Here is a 14512-nt window from a genome sequence, read left to right as displayed (position 1 = left end):
TGTGGCTCTGTGATCCCATGAGCCTGGGGATGGGACTGCAAATGGTTGCCATGGCAATGGGCCCTGGCTCCAGGCCTGAGCTGGTGTCCATGGCAACCACCCCTGGCATGGGGTCTCCATGGAGCTGCCAAAGGACTGACCATAGCAACAGGGGCTGTGATGGTTGCCTGCCAAGGATCAGATTCGTTACAGGCCCTCAGAGGGGCTCCATGGGGACATTCCAAGAGTCTCCAGGTTGTTCAAGAGCTGGAATGTCACAGGCACAGACAGGGGCTCCACAGAGACCTCCCAGGGGTTTCTGGGGATGCTGTAGAGCCGTGTGGTCAGACGCAGTCCCAGCAATTCCATGGTGACATCCCAGGGGACCTTGGGCTGCAAAGGCCCTGCTGTGTCACAGGCACTCCCGGAGGCTCCACGGTGACATCCCAGGAGTCCCCAAGCTGCCAAAGAGCTGGGATGTCACAGACACTCCCAGGGCTTCCTGTCATGGTGTTGTGGGTTAGGTGTCCTTTTTTTTTTCAGTTCTGGCTTGCCCGTGGAGTTTTTACCCATTAGTTGCGGGGACAACCTAACTGTGGGTATTTGGTGGGTTCTCAACAAAAGACAGAGTGGCCGGGCCCAGGGAGGGAAGTGGGGCAGGAAAAAAAGGAGAGTGGGGACAGTTCGGCTGGTTTTCTTCAGCTTCGGGGAAAGACATATTTGGGCACGGAGCTGCTGCGGTGGGAGAAGGGAATTTCGCCATCACCCAGATGGAGCTGCTGCTGCTTCTCCTTCTCCCCTCTTTGTTGGTGGCCTCGCACCCCCTGTCCTGCCGGGACGTTTGGCAGTGCCAGGCACCGCTGTGGAGCTGCTGATCCACCTCATCCACCAGCCCAGGATCTCAGCTCATCCCTGCTGTTCCAGCTGACTGTTCCTCAGAGCCCTGCAGGAGCACCGGGACTGACTGCCCTAGGGGTTTGTGAAACAAAGCCTCTCCTCCATCCCATCTCAGCCGAGAAAGCTGTCACGGGGTCTCTGGTTCTGTTTTCTTGCTAATGCTGTAGTTATTGTTGTTTGTTTGCCTGGTTATAAATACTAATAAAGAACTGTTATTCCTATCCCCAGATCTCTGCCTGAAAGCCCCTTGATTTCGGAATTATAATAATTCGGAGGGAGGGGATCTACATTTTCATTTTAGGGGAGGCCCCTGCCCTCCCTAGCAGACACCTGTTTTCCAAAACAAAGACAGATGGGGAGTTTCTCCATCCTCCTCACTCTTGTGGGGTCAGCAGTGCTCTTGGTTCGTCATGCTCTTTTTGTGGGGCCTTTTGTATCTGTGCCCCTCCGACTTAGGGGGACAGGGTATTTGCTGCCCCCTTTCTCCTTCTGGGAAGCCTGTGTGGGGTCTTTATCCCCGTCTGATTTGGGGGGTGTCAGTGTTGTCACCATCTTGGCAGCCCCCGGCTGCTCTTTCCCCTTTGCCAGGCCAGGGGTGTTCTCTGCCCCCTTGCAATTTGCGGGGCTGGCACAGGCACAATTCCCCTCCTCTTTGGTGGGGCTGGCAGTCTCCCCTTCCCCCTCTGATTTGGGGGCTGCTCTGGGCTCCATCCATCTCTTATTTTGGGCTGGGGTGGGTATTTATCTCCCTTCAGTTTGAGGGGCCCAGGGATAGTGTCCATCCTCCTCCAGTTTTGAGGGGCCTGGCAGTAGTCTTTGCCATCCAGCGATTTGGGGGGACTGATGCAGGCTCCACCCCTCTGATTTTGAGGGACAACCTGGAGGAAAGGCACCAAAAGCTGGACAAAGACTGAAGGGAATGCTCTGATTACCCCTTTTGCCAAGAGGTTCCCTTAGCTGAAGTTGCTAACAAGGACCAGACTCGCCAGCCCGCAGTGGGTTTCGGGTTGTTTTATTTCCTGGGCCCTCAGTCCTGTGTGGGACACGGGAACTGGGTGCTGCAGAGGCTGCGGCAAGGCATCAGAAATGGCTGCCCAACACCCAAGGGTGGTAGAAGATCTGCTCCAGCACTGGCCGATCCATGGGGTGCTTGGACAAACAGCAGCGGATCAGATGTTGGCACTCTGGGGAGAGAAGGCAGAAAGCGGCGCTCACTTGCAGAAGGCTCCTGCCCAGCAGCTCCCGGCGCCTGCAGAAGCCGGGCCACGCTGCGTGTGCTGGGAGCTGCCCTTGGCGGGAGAGCGGCACGGCAGGACAAGCGTCCCCTCCTTCAGCCAAGCGTGCCACACCCAGCCTGCCACGGGCCACCTGCTGCAGCCGGCCCTTGAGGGCACGTGGACGTCCCGTGCAGCTGTGGGAGGGCCGGGCTGGGCTGCGCGGTGCCACCTGCCAAAGCCTGCCTTCTTCAGGCCCCATACCAACCTGGAGAGACCTCCTGCGGGAAGAAGAGCTGCCCCAACACCATGTCACGCTCGTTCTCTTAGGGCAGGAACCCGCACACCATCTCCAACAGCAGCACGCCCAGGGACCAGATGGTCGCCCCATCGCCGTGGTAGCAGCGCAGGCCGATCCACTCAGGCGGGCAGTACGTGTGTGTTCCTAGGGGAGACGGGCGGCGCTGCTCAGGCGCAGGCTGCTGCCTTCCAGAGCCTGGAGCCAGCCTCCTGCCAGAGGCAGAGGCTGCAGCCGTGGCCACAACTTCCCCCCAAGGCCTGCCTGCCTCCCCCTGACAATGGGCCAAAGCCAAGAAACCATTCTGCAAGGCTGAGAACGCCAGTGGAGCAGCCCAAGGCCTTGCGGGCCTGCCAAGCCGAGGAGCCGGGGCCCGGCTTTTGCAGCCCCTTTCTGTCGGCAGGGCCGGCAGCCGGCTCCTGGGGCACAGCACCTGCCCCGTGCCACAGGGCAGCCGGCAGCCGGCTGAATGCCGCACCCCGCGGCCCAGGAGGGAATGGGGCCGTGCAGTGCCTGGCACCGGGAGCAGGGCCCGCGCTCTGGGCTCACCAGCAAACTGTGTGAAGGCCCGCTCCTGGAGGAAGGTGCCACAACGGAAGTCGATCAGCTTCAGCTTGCCAGTCTCTGGGTTGACGAGGAGGTTCTCTGGCTTGATGTCCTGGTGCAGGACGTCGCAGGCGGTGCAGTGCCACACAGCCTCGAGCACCTGCCAGAAAAGCCAGCGTGCCGCCTCCTCGCTCAGGAACTCTTGCTCCAGCAGGACGTGCAAGAGATCCCGAGATTGCTCCGGACATTCCATCACCAGCACAAAGCTTTCAGGCAGATGGAACCACTCGAGGAGTTGGATGATTCTGCGGCAGCCAAAGCTCACCTTCTCCATCAGCACGATCCCCATTGGAACACAGGTGCCGTTGGGCTGTGAGGACGAGACAATCCCTCCATCACAGGGCCTGATGCTGCCCTGTGTCTGCGACGCCCCTGCCCGGGGTGCCCCAGTACCTGGCCACGCGCTTGATGGCCACCTGCAAGCCGTGGAGAGAGAGGGGGCAAGCCTTGCCCCGTGCCGCCCCCGGCCCTCCTGCCATGCTTGGCTGTCCCGGCCACTTACCTGGCTCCTTTCCGAGTGGCGGGTCCCCAAGAAAACGGTGCCAAAGCCACCGCTCCCCAGCTGCAGGCCCAGCTGGTACAGCTCCCACAGCTCCTTCTTGTGCCCTGCGGCCAAGACCGAGCCATCAGCCTCACGCCCAGGAACCCAGTGCAGCGGCCACAGCCAGCGCTGGCCACCTCGCTCTGACCTGCTTCTAGGCTGCTCTCAGGAACCCTGGCCTGGCCTGGGAATGGCCCTCAAGAGCCCCATGGGAGCCTCAGACAGCTCCTCAGGTCTCACCTGCTGGGACAGAAGTCTTGTTGGTAGATGGTGGCTGTATGGGAGCAGCTTCCTGGAGATGGAGGAAACTCCCTGGTCCCTTGGGAATTGTCTCCTCCACCAGGCACGGGCTGTTTCCAGCTGGCACGTCCAGCACCATCACCTGGGAGCTGTGGTCTGGCAGCTGCTGGCTCCAGGACACTTGCTGCTCCTCCATCTGCTCCTGAGATGGCTCCCCTGGATTGGGCTGGGCTCCCACTTGGACCTGTGGGCTTTACCTGGCCATGTCAGTGCTCAGGGATGTGCCCATGTTGTCAAGGTCCAAGGGTCCAAGGGAGCTGGGAGACCTGTCCCTGGGCTCTGCACCTTCTGCAGGCTGACAGGTCTGGCTGAGCCTCTCCGAGGGATGGAGGCTGTCAGAGATAGCGGAGGCTCCTGGCACCATGGACGTTCTCTGACAGCCAAAACTTCTTGCATGGATGGCGGGTCTTCTCTGCTGTGCCATCCTTGCAAGGGTTGAGGCTCTCCCATGGATGGTGAATCTTGCTGGGAGCAGCCTCCTGAAGGGATGGCGGCTTCTGGAGAAGCTGGGCGAGCCACAGCAGGGCAGGTGGCCTCACCTCATCAGCTTCTCCAGTTCTTTCCACAAGGCCAGCCACATCCCAAAGTAGAGCGGCACAGATGTCCCATTGTGTGCCCAGTGCCGGATCATCACTTCCTGCAGCTCTTGGGCCACTGCCATGCAGGGACCACAGCTGCAGGAGCTCTCCAGAGGGCTTGCGGGAGCACCTGGCCGCTGGCGAGGGGTCACCTGAGGCCTGGAGAACCTGGGAGCCGCAGGGGCTGCTCGGTTCCTCCATGGGCCTCTGGGCCTAACCCTGGGGCGCTTCCTCGTCTGCCGCCTCCGTGGTTTCCAGTGGCCACCGGCCCACCAGACAGCCACAGCGGCCAGCAGCAGGACAAGGGCAGGCATCAGGACGCCACCGTCACACATGGCTACTGCACGTCCCATGGCGACTGCACTGGCAGCTGCGGGGGCTGGCCCGGTTTATATAGGGCTGGCGCGGTGATGTCACAGTGCTGTGGCCAGGACAGCTGTGTGACATCATGGCCCTGCATCACCCCAGCACTCAGCCCCTTTGTGACATCACAGCCCCACCAAATTCAGGGATCACAGCACCGGCTCATCCCTGAAGATGAACATGGCCGGGAAAAGCCTGGAAATCAGAACCGGAGCTCAGCCCCTTGCAAAGAATCCTTCCCTGGAGCAAGTGGCAGCACATCAGGAAGAGTGCTGCTGCCACCTGTGTCAAGCCCCCGGCTCCCAGGACACTGCAGCGGCACCAACTTCAAACAACCACTACTCTGTGCCGGAGAAGATCCCCCAGAGACAAAGGGAGGTGAAGTTCCTCTGTCTCTGGGGAGCTCTCCTGAAATGGCTGGCGAGGACTGCAAGAGTTTTCTCATAGCAGCTCACCAACTTCTGCAGAGCCTCCGTTCTAAATAAATCTGGATATTCCAAAGAGCGCTCATGCTTGTCCCACTGCTCTGGTTTTGACTGCCATGGGGTTCCTCTCTTCCCAAGAGCTGGCACATGCTGGGTTGGGATTCAAGATGGGAATGCTGTGGTTCAGTCTGGGGTGCTTTGGTTTCTGCTGAGCAGGGCTTGCCCTTTTCAAGGACATTGCAGTGTCCCTTGGTACAATGCATGTTTTCCTCTGGGAAGGGAAGGGTGAGCGTTGAACACAGATACAAGAATGCGTTAGAAAACCTGCACTGTGTCTCTGTCCGTGTTTGTCAGGTGACCATCCACATCCTGGAAGGGGACAATGTCATTTCTATAATTTCTTTTTATTCATGTATTTAACAAGTCAATTTTTATTGTGCTTCACATTTTTGGCCACCTTCATCTCCAGCTGAGCTTTCACTGCACCAAATTTCTTGCTGCAGTGGCAAGAAGCATCTCTGTATTCTTCTCCTGACCTTCATTCCTTGTCCTCTACCCGTCCCATCCCACCCCAGGGAGCAGGGACCTTCCTGGGGCAGATCCAGGAGGATATCCAGGACCATCCTGGCCTGGGACGGGTGCCAAGGAGATCCAGGAGGGTTCAGTGTCCAGCTCTAAGTCCTGGGACACCCTGTGCCATGTTCCCAACATCCCCGATTTCCAGGAAGGAGCCACAGCAGCCTCCTGGCCATCCATGGATTTTTCTTCCAGGAATTTGCTGTGGAGCTTGTTTCTGTTTTCCTGCTCTTTCCGAGCTCCTGTCAACATGGCATGGAGCTGGAAGAGGTGGAGAGGAGAAACATCGGGAATGGGAAGACAGAGGGAAATTGCTGGGGAAAAGTGAGACACACACCCCTAACGGTGCCCAAATCTCCACAAAATTCCACAAAATCTAAGAAAAATCCCTCACAATTTTTCAAGTCTCCACAAAATCCCACAGAATTCCAGAAAAATCCCAGAAAATTATTTCAACTATTGCAAAATCCCATAAAACTAAAAAAAAATTGCGCGAAATTGAAAAAACAAAAACAAAAAATCCCTAGATCTTCCCAAAACACTACCAAATTCCAGAAACATCCCACCAAATCTCCACAAAATTCCAAAGAAGCTAAGAAAAATCCTTCATAATTCTTCAAGTCTACACAAAATCCCACAAAATTCAAGAAAGATCCCACGAATTTGCAGAAATCGTCTCAAAAGCCCAACAAATTCCAGAAACATCCCACAAAATCTAAACAAATTTCCACAAAATCTAAGAAAATAATTCAAAATTCTTCATGTCTCCTAAAAATCCCACAAAATTCCACAACACTCCCACAAAATCTCCTCAATATTTTACAATATTAGAGAAATCCAACAAAATTACAGAAAAATCCCATAAAATTGCAGAAAAATCTCACACAGTTCTGTAAATGTTCTGAAAACACTACCAAATTCCAGAAACATCCCACCAAATCGCCACAAATTTCCACAAAATTTCAGAAACATCCCACAAAATTCATCAAGTCTCCAAAAAATCCCACAAAATTCAAGAAAAAACTCCAACAAAATTGCAGAAAGCTCTCAAAACCCAACCAAATTCCAGAAACATCCCACCAAATCTCCACAAAATACCACAAAATCTAAGAAAAATCCCTCACAATTCTTCGTCTCCTCAAAATCCCACAAAATACCAGAGAATTATACAACAGTACAAAAAAATCACAAAAAATTCCAGAAACATCCCACCAAATTGCCAGAAATTTCCACAAAGTTTCAGAAAAATCCAACAAAATTCTTCAAGTCTCCACAAAATCCCTTAAGACTCCAAAAAAAATGACAAAAAATTCCCTAAATCTTCCCAAAACCTTACCAAATTCCAGAAACATCCCACCAAATCTCCATAAAATTCCAAAGAAGCTAAAAAAATCCCTCATAATTCTTCAAGTCTCCACAAAATCCCACAAAATTCAAGAAAGATCCCACAAAATTGCAGAAATCGTCTCAAAAGCCAAAAAAATTCCAAAAACATCCCACTAAATCCCCACAAATTTCCACAAAATCTAATAAAAATCCCTCAAACTTCTTCAAGTCTCCTCAAAATCCCTCAAAATTCCACAAAACTCCCACAAAATCTCCCCAATATCCTGCAAAATTCAGGAAAAATCCCACAAAATTGCAGAAAAATCCCACACAATTCCCTAAATGTTCTGAAAACCCCAGCAAATTCCAGAAACATCCCACCCAATCTCCACAAAATTCCACAAAATCTAAGAAAAAACCGTCAAAATTCTTCAAGTCTCTACAAAATCCCACAAAATTGCAGAAAAATCCCATACAATTCCATAAATGTTCTCTAAACCCTACCAAATTCTAGAAACATCCCACTAAATCCTCACAAATTTCTACAAAATCTAAGAAAATAACTCAAAATCATTCATGTCTCCTCAAAATCCCTCAAAATTCCACAAAACTCCCACAAAATCTCCTCAATATCTGACAAAATTCAAGAAAAATCCCACAAAATTGCAGAAATCTTCTCAAAAGGCCAACAAATTCCAGAAACATCCCACAAAATCTCCACAAATTCCCACAAAATCTAAGAAAAATCCCACAAAATTCTTCACGACTCCTCAAAATCCACCAAGTTTCCAAAAAAATTTGAACAAAATTCCCTAAATCTTCTCAAAAGCCCACCAAATTCCAGAAACATCCCACCAAATCGCCACAAAATTACAAAAAAATCTAAGAAAAATCCCACACAATTCTTCAAGTCTTCACAAAATCCCACCAAATTCAAGAACAATCCCACAAAATTGCAGAAAAATATCACACAATTCATTAAATGTTACCAAAATCCTACCAAATTCCAGTAACTTCCCAGAAAATCTAAACAAATTTCCACAAAATCTGCGAAAATCCCTCAAAATTCTTCAAGTCTTCTCAAAATCCCTCAAGATTCCAGAAAAAAACTCACTAAATCCCCTAAACCTTCCCAAAACCCAACCAAATTCCAGAAACGTCCCACCAAATCTCCACAAAATTCCAAAGAAGCTATGAAAAATCCCTCACAATTCTTCAGCTCTCCACAAGATCCCACAAAATTGCAGAAATCTTCTCAAAACCCCACAAAATTCCAGAAACATCCCACAAAATCTCCACAAAATTATAGAAAATCTAGGAAAATCCCTCAAAATTCTTCATGTCTCCTAAAAATCCCTCAAAATTCCACAAAACTCCCACAAAGTCTCTTCAATATCCTACAAAATTCAGGAAAAATCCCACAAAATTGCAGAAAAATCCCACACAATTCATTAAATGTTACCAAAATCCTACCAAATTCAAGTAACTTCCCAGAAAATCTAAACAAATTTCCACAAAATCTGCGAAAATCCCTCAAAATTCTTCATGTCTCCTCAAAATCCCTCAAAATTCCACAAAACTCCCACAAAATCTCCTCAATATTCTGAAAAATTCAAGAAAAATCCCTCAAAATTGCAGAAAAATCCCACACAATTCATTAAATGTTCTTGAAACCCCAGCAAATTCCAGGAACATCCCACCCAATCTCCACAAAATTCCACAAAATCTAAGAAAAATCCCGCATAATTCTTCATGTCTCCTCAAAATCCCACCAAGTACCAGAAAATTCCACAACAGTACAAAAAAATCCCACAAAATTCCAGAAACATCCCACCAAAACTCCACAAAATTCAAAGAAGCTAAGAAAAATCCCTCATAATTCTTCAACTCTCCACAAAATCCCACAACATTCAAAAAAAATCCCACAAAATTGCAGAAATCTTCTCAAAACCCCAGCAAATTCCAGAAACATCCCACAAAACTACCACTAATCTCCACAAAATCTAACAAAATACCACAAAAATCCTTCATGTCTCCTCAAAATCCCATAGAATTCTACAAAACTCCCAAAAAATCTCCCCAATATCCTACAAAATCCAAGAAAGATCCCACCAAATTGCAGAAAAATCCAACACAATTCATTAAATATTCTGAAAACCCCAGCAAATTCCAGGAACATCCCACCCAATCTCCACAAAATTCCACAAAATCTAAGAAAAAACCGTCAAAATTCTTCATGTCTCCTCAAAATCCCACCAAGTACCAGAAAATTCCACAACAGTACAAAAAAATCCCACAAAATTCCAGAAACATCCCACCAAATCGCCACAAAATTCCAAAGCAGCTAAGAAAAAATCCCTCAAAATTCTTCGAGTCCCCACAAAATCCCACAAAATTCAAGAAAAATCCCACAAAATTGCAGAAAAATCCCATACAATTCCATAAATGTTCTCTAAACCCTACCAAATTCTAGAAACATCCCACTAAATCCTCACAAATTTCTACAAAATCTAAGAAAATAACTCAAAATCATTCATGTCTCCTCAAAATCCCTCAAAATTCCACAAAACTCCCACAAAATCTCCTCAATATCTGACAAAATTCAAGAAAAATCCCACAAAATTGCAGAAATCTTCTCAAAAGCCCAGCAAATTCCAGAAACATCCCACCAAATCGCCACAAAATTCCACAAAATCTAAGAAAAATCCCTCAAAAATCTTCAAGTCTCCTCAAAATCCCTCAAGATTCCAGAAAAAGATCTCACAAAATGCCCTCAACCTTCCCAAAACCTTACCAAATCCCAGAAACATCCCACCCAATCTCCACAAAATTCCAAAGAAGCTAAGAAAAATCCCTCATAATTCTTCAACTCTCCACAAAATCCCACAACATTCCAAAAAATCCCACAAAATTGCCGAAATCTTCTCAAAACCCCAGCAAATTCCAGAAACATCACACAAAACCTCCACTAATCTCCACAAAATCTAACAAAGTACCACAAAAATCCTTCATGTCTCCTCAAAATCCCTTAGAATTCTACAAAACTCCTAAAAAATCTCTTCATTATCCTGCAAAATTCATGAAAAATCCAACAAAATTGCAGAAAAATCCAACACAATTCATTAAACGTTCTGGAAACCCCAGCAAATTCCAGGAACATCGCACCCAGTCTCCACAAAATTCCACAAAATCTAAGAAAAATCCCTCATAATTCTTCATGTCTCCTCAAAACCCCACCAAGTACCAGAATATTCCACAACAGTACAAAAAAATCCCACAAAATTCCAGAAACATCCCACCAAATCGCCACAAATTTCCACAAAATTTCAGAAAAATCCCACAAAATTCATCAAGTCTCCTCAAAATCCCTCAAGATTCCAGAAAAAGATCTCACAAAATCCACTAAACCTTCCCAAAACCTTACCAAATCCCAGAAACATCCCACCAAAACTCCACAAAATCCGAAGAAGCTAAGAAAAATCCCTCATAATTCTTCAACTCTCCACAAAATCGCACAACATTCGAAAAAAAATCCCACAAAATTGCAGAAATCTTCTCAAAACCCCAGCAAATTCCAGAAACATCCCACCAAATCGCCACAAAATTCCACAAAATCTAAGAAAAATCCCACAAAAATCTTCAAGTCTCCTCAAAATCCCTCAAGATTCCAGAAAAAAATCTCAAAAAATCCCCTAAACCTTCCCAAAACCTTACCAAATATACAGAAACATCCCACCAAATCTCCACAAAATTCCAAAGCAGCTAAGAAAAAATCCCTCAAAATTCGAGTCCCCACAAAATCCCACAAAATTCAAGAAAAATCCCACAAAATTGCAGAAAAATCCCATACAATTCCATAAATGTTCTCAAAACCCCAGCAAATTCCAGTAACATCCCACAAAATCCCCACTAATTTCCACAAAATCTAAGAAAATATTTCAAAATTCCTCATGTCTCCTCAAAATCCCTTAAAATTCCACAAAACTCCCACAAAATCTCCCCAATATCCTTCAAAATCCAAGAAAAATCCTACCAAATGGCAGAAAAATCTCACACAATTCATTAAATGTTCTGAAAAACCCCAGCAAATTCCAGAAACATCCCACAAAATCTCCACAAAATTCTACAATATCTAAGAAAAATCCAACAAAATTCTTCAAGTCTTCTCAAAATCCCACAAAATACCAGAAAATTCCACAACAGTACAAAAATATCCCACAAAATTCCAGAAACATCCCACAAAATCCCCACTAATTTCCACAAAATCTAAGAAAAATCCCACAAAATTCTTCAGGTCTCCATAAAATCCCACAAAATTGCAGCAATCTTCTCAAAACCCTACCAAATTCTAGAAACATCCCAGAAAATCTAAACAAATTTCTAAAAAATCTAAAAAATGCCTCACAATTCTTCATGTCTCCTCAAAATCCCTCAAAATACCACAAAACTCCCACAAAATCTCCTCAATATCCTACAAAATCCAAGAAAAATCCTACCAAATTGCAGAAAAATCCCACACAATTCCCTAAATGTTCTGAAAAACCCCACCAAATTCCAGAAACATCCCAGCAAATCTCCACAAAATACCACAAAATCTAAGAAAAATCCCTCACAATTCTTCAAGTCTCCTCAAAATCCTTCTAGATTCCTGAAAATCCAACAAAATTATTTAAACTTTTGCAAGATTTTATAAAACTCAAAAAACATCCCACAAAATTGAAAAAACAAAAACAAAAATGCCTAAATCTTCCCAAAACCCAACCAAATTCCAGTAACCTCTTACAAAATCTCTTGAATATCCCACAAGAATCAATAAAAATCCCACAAAATTCAAGAAAAATCCCACACAATTGATTAAATGTTCTGAAAACCCCAGCAAATTCGAGGAACATACCACCAAATCCCCACAAATTTTCACAAAATTAAAGAAAATACCGCAAAATTCTTCATGTCTCCACAAAATCCCAGAAAGTTGCAGAAAAATCACACACAACTCCCTAAATGTTCTGAAAACCCTAGCAAATTCCAGAATCATCCCACCAAATCTCCACAAAATTCCACAAAATCAAGAAAAATCCCTCAAAATTCCTCCTGTCTTTTCAAAATAGTTTACAATTTCATAAAAATAACACAAAATTATGTAAACTTTTGCAAAATCCCACCAAATTGGGATAAATTACTACAAAATTGCAAAAAATTTTAAAAAAAATCCCTAAATATTCCCAAACCCTACCAAATTCCAGAAACATTCCACCAAATCTCTAGAATATCCCACAAAAATCAAGAAAAATCCCACAAAATAAGAAAAAATGACCCTTCTTACACACAAAGTTCACCAAGTCATTCCCTGCATTTCTCCTTTTCACTGTCTTTCTCTCATCCACTGAGAGCTCCAGCTTATCATGTTCTGGTACTTATCATCAGCTGATTGTGCTCTTGATTTCTACCACTGCAAGAGATGTAGAATCATCTAAACTGAACACAGAAACGAACTCCCTCTGTCAGCCCATCTTCACGTTCCAGATCACTTTCAAGATGTCCATGGGGCATTTGGAATGATGAGCTCTCCACTGCTGGCTGCAGGCTCTGGAGATTCTTTCTCCACATTCAGCCAGGCTTGTATTCCCCAACAATTCCTGGTAGCCCATCATGTTTTCTTTGGCTAGAAGAGGAACAGTGAAAACCTTACCAATGGCACAACTCCCCAGTGCACAAGGAAAAGAAAGAACAAGTTGTCAAGTTCTTCAAATATTTGTCCTGCTTTGCTGCAAGAGTTGTGCTGCATTCACAGTGTGGGAAGCCAAGAGAAGCTGCAGCTGGGGGCACATCTTGTGACAGGAGCTGCACCTTGTTCTCCAGGACAGGTTTTTGGAAAGAACAGACAGGACTGGGGAGAAGATTCTGGGAAAATTGAAACAACTTTTTTAAGAAATGAAAATAAAATCCAAAGAAACAACCAATATGTTTTTTTCTATTTTTCTCTATTTATTTTTATGTTTCCCTTTTCCATCTTGCACTGTTTCTCCATCCCATTCATTCCAAATGGATCTCACCTCTAAGATCTGAGACTCGGCAAGTTTTAGACACTGTAAAATACCATGAGCTACACCCAGTTTTACTCCCCCTGTTTTACTTGGAAAGCAATGCTGGAGACACAAGTGCAGTGCTTGGCTCAGGTACAAATTCTGCATTCAGGGAATGTGCTCAGACAGTGTCTGACCCTCAGCAGGGACAAGGCACAGCAGCAGCCAAGGGCATTGCTGTGCCCCTGTGCAGGAGCCAAGACTCTGGCTCTTGGCTCACCAGGGCAAAGTTCCCGTGTTTGGCCAGGCTCAGGGGCTGCCCGGGGAGCGCGGGGCTCGGGGCGGGGCCGAGCGGGCAACGGACAAACGGACACGGGGACAAACGGTCCCGGTGCTTCAGTTGCAGCGGCAGCAGCAAAAGCAGCGGCAGCAGCAGCAGAAGACAAAAAGCGAATTACCTGACTCCGTCAATTCTCCTCTCCCTCTCCCACTGTCCCGCACCCTATCCCCGTCGCCTTTTTCCTGTGTCCCCTCCTCTTCCAGTTTCCCTCTCCCCGTGCCCACCCGGGCCATGCCCCCGGTCCGCCCCCGGCCCCGGGCGGGGCTGCCCCGGCCCCGGCCCCGGCCCCGGCCCCGAGCATCCCTCCGCGGTCTCGCCTCCGCCCAGCTCTGGCTGTGCTGGCGCTGGCGCTGCTGGGCGGGCATCATTGCCTGGGGCTGGGGCGGCATCGCAGCCCTTTGGCTCCGCCTGGCCCGACCCCGGCCCCGGCCCCGGCCACGGCCCCGGCCCCGGCCCCGGCCCCGGCTCCTCCTGGGGCCCGCGGAGGACACAGGCGGCGCGGCTGCTGCCGCCGCCTCCGCTGCGGCTTCCCCGGCCCGAGCTCCGCCGCTCAGCAGCGCGGCCGCCGGCCCCGAGCCGCCGCTGTCGCGTTCCAAAGAGCGAACGCCTGCGGATGCCCGGCCCGGGGAGGTCGGGGAGCGCTCGGGGGCCGTTCCTGGCCCCGGGCCGAGCACTGACGGCCGCATCTCTTCCCCAGGGAAGGCGCAGGAGGCCCTGCAGCAGCGGTACCGAGTGGGTTCACTGCTGGGACGCGGCGGCTTTGGCAGAGTTTTCGCAGCCACTCGGCTCTCGGATGGACTCCCGGTGAGCGGTGGGGCCAGCGGCGGGCGGAGGAGGAGGAGCGGGCGGAGGGGGCGGAGGAGGAGAAGGGGGCGGAGGAGTAGGATGGGGCTGGACACGGCAGGCGCTGAGCTGAATCCGCTGTTCCCTTTGGCTTACAGGTGGCCATCAAAAAGGTGCCACGGAACCGCGTCCGGCACTGGGGTGAGCTGGTGAGTGAGCGGGGCCAGCGGCAGAAGCCGGGGCGTGCCGGGCGGGGATGAGCC

General features: G+C 48.6%; 1 pseudogene; it reads left to right on the top strand.

Annotated features, from left to right (window-relative positions):
* Positions 1-14512, top strand: part of LOC131586340 (zinc finger protein 850-like) — a 268528-nt pseudogene that overhangs the window by 217629 nt on the left and 36387 nt on the right.

The sequence above is a fragment of the Poecile atricapillus genome, chromosome 19 (assembly GCF_030490865.1).
Source record: "Poecile atricapillus isolate bPoeAtr1 chromosome 19, bPoeAtr1.hap1, whole genome shotgun sequence".
Taxonomy (NCBI): Eukaryota; Metazoa; Chordata; class Aves; order Passeriformes; family Paridae; genus Poecile; species Poecile atricapillus.
Note: the sequence above shows the minus strand (reverse complement) of the source record. Positions and strands in the feature narration are given on the sequence as shown.